This window comes from Penaeus vannamei, chromosome 3, assembly GCF_042767895.1.
Source record: "Penaeus vannamei isolate JL-2024 chromosome 3, ASM4276789v1, whole genome shotgun sequence".
Taxonomy (NCBI): Eukaryota; Metazoa; Arthropoda; class Malacostraca; order Decapoda; family Penaeidae; genus Penaeus; species Penaeus vannamei.
In genome coordinates, this window is record NC_091551.1 from 33,102,182 (window position 1) to 33,104,681 (window position 2,500).

Sequence of the window (2,500 nt, forward strand, 5' to 3'; positions counted from 1 at the left end):
TCTCTTCCCCTTTCTTTCTCTCTGTCTGTCTGTCTTGTCTGATTTTACCATAATTATCAATTATATATTATTTTCGCTATGATTGATTTATCAATTATTTACTATATTTTACCCTCCCTCCCTCCCTCCCTCAGTTTACCGAGATCACGGACGGCGGGTCTCCTCCTCGGCCTCCTCTGGCAGGAATGCATCGAGTCGGAGTGCCAACTTCGCGTCGGCACCGAAAGTCCGCGTCGTACCAGGTGGAACAGTGCCGGATGATTCCCGAATGAGAGACCAAAGTGCTGCTGCCATTTCATCGGCAAGCAATGACATGGCAGAATGGAGATAGTCCTCGGCGATGTCTACTGAAAGTGTCCGGGAGTTAAAATCCTCCTTCTGGGTCTCCTCCTCGGCCTCTTGGGCGACTTCCTGGGTCTCCTTCTCGGCCTCTTGGGCGACTTCCTGGGTCTCCTTCTCGGCCTCTTGGGCGACTTCCTGGGTCTCCTTCTCGGCCTCTTGGGGGACTTCCTGGGTCTCCTTCTCGGCCTCTTGGGGAACTTCCTGGGTCTCCTACTCGGCGTCTTGGGGGACTTCCTGGGTCTCCTTCTCGGCGTCTTAGGGGACTTCCTGGGTCTCCTTCTCGGCCTCTTGGGGGACTTCCTGGGTCTCTTTCTCGGCCTCTTGGGGGACTTCCTGGGCCTCTTGGGGAACTTCCTGGGTCTCCTTCTCGGCGTCTTAGGGGACTTCCTGGGTCTCCTTCTCGGCCTCTTGGGGGACTTCCTGAGTCTCCTTCTCGGCCTCTTGGGCGACTTCCTGGGTCTCCTTCTCGGCCTCTTGGGCGACTTCCTGGGTCTCCTTCTCGGCCTCTTGGGCGACTTCCTGGGTCTCCTTCTCGGCCTCTTGGGCGACTTCCTGGGTCTCCTTCTCGGCCTCAAGGGCGACTTCCTGGGTCTCCTTCTCGGCCTCTTGGGCGACTTCCTGGGTCTCCTTCTCGGTCTCAAGGGCGACTTCCTGGGTCTCCTTCTCGGTCTCTTGGGGGACTTCCTGGGTCTCCTTCTCGGCCTCTTGGGGGACTTCCTGGGTCTCCTTCTCGGCCTTTTGGGCGACTTCCTGGGTCTCCTTCTCGACCTCTTGGGGGACTTCCTGGGTCTCCTTCTCGGCCTCTTTTGCGACTTCCTGGGTCTCCTTCTCGGCCTCTTGGGCGACTTCCATGGGCCTCCTTCTCGGCCTCTTGGGCGACTTCCTGGGTCTCCTTCTCGGCCTCTTGGGCGACTTCCTGGGTCTCCTTCTCGGCCTCTTGGGGGACTTCCTGGGTCTCCTTCTCGGCCTCTTGGGGAACTTCCTGGGTCTCCTACTCGGCGTCTTGGGGGACTTCCTGGGTCTCCTTCTCGGCGTCTTAGGGGACTTCCTGGGTCTCCTTCTCGGCGTCTTGGGGGACTTCCTGGGTCTCCTTCTCGGCCTCTTGGGGGACTTCCTGGGTCTCCTTCTCGGCCTCTTGGGGAACTTCCTGGGTCTCCTTCTCGGCGTCTTAGGGGACTTCCTGGGTCTCCTTCTCGGCCTCTTGGGGGACTTCCTGGGTCTCCTTCTCGGCCTCTTGGGCGACTTCCTGGGTCTCCTTCTCGGCCTCTTGGGCGACTTCCTGGGTCTCCTTCTCGGCCTCTTGGGCGACTTCCTGGGTCTCCTTCTCGGCCTCTTGGGCGACTTCCTGGGTCTCCTTCTCGGCCTCTTGGGCGACTTCCTGGGTCTCCTTCTCGGCCTCTTGGGCGACTTCCTGGGTCTCCTTCTCGGCCTCTTGGGGGACTTCCTGGGTCTCCTTCTCGGCCTCTTGGGCGACTTCCTGGGTCTCCTTCTCGGCCTCTTGGGCGACTTCCTGGGTCTCCTTCTCGGCCTCTTGGGGGACTTCCTGGGTCTCCTTCTCGGCCTCTTGGGCGACTTCCTGGGTCTCCTTCTCGGCCTCTTGGGCGACTTCCTGGGTCTCCTTCTCGGCCTCTTGGGGGACTTCCTGGGTCTCCTTCTCGGCCTCTTGGGCGACTTCCTGGGTCTCCTTCTCGGCCTCTTGGGCGACTTCCTGGGTCTCCTTCTCGGGCTCTTGGGCGACTTCCTGGGTCTCCTCCTCGGCCTCTTGGGCGACTTCCTGGGTCTCCTTCTCGGCCTCTTGGGCGACTTCCTGGGTCTCCTTCTCGGCCTCTTGGGCGACTTCCTGGGTCTCCTTCTCGGCCTCTTGGGGGACTTCCTGGGTCTCCTTCTCGGCCTCTTGGGCGACTTCCTGGGTCTCCTTCTCGGCCTCTTGGGCGACTTCCTGGGTCTCCTTCTCGGCCTCTTGGGGGACTTCCTGGGTCTCCTTCTCGGCCTCTTGGGCGACTTCCTGGGTCTCCTTCTCGGCCTCTTGGGGGACTTCCTGGGTCTCCTTCTCGGCCTCTTGGGGGACTTCCTGGGTCTCCTTCTCGGCCTCTTGGGGGACTTCCTGGGTCTCCTTCTCGGCCTCTTGGGGACTTCCTGGGTCTCCTTCTCGGCCTCT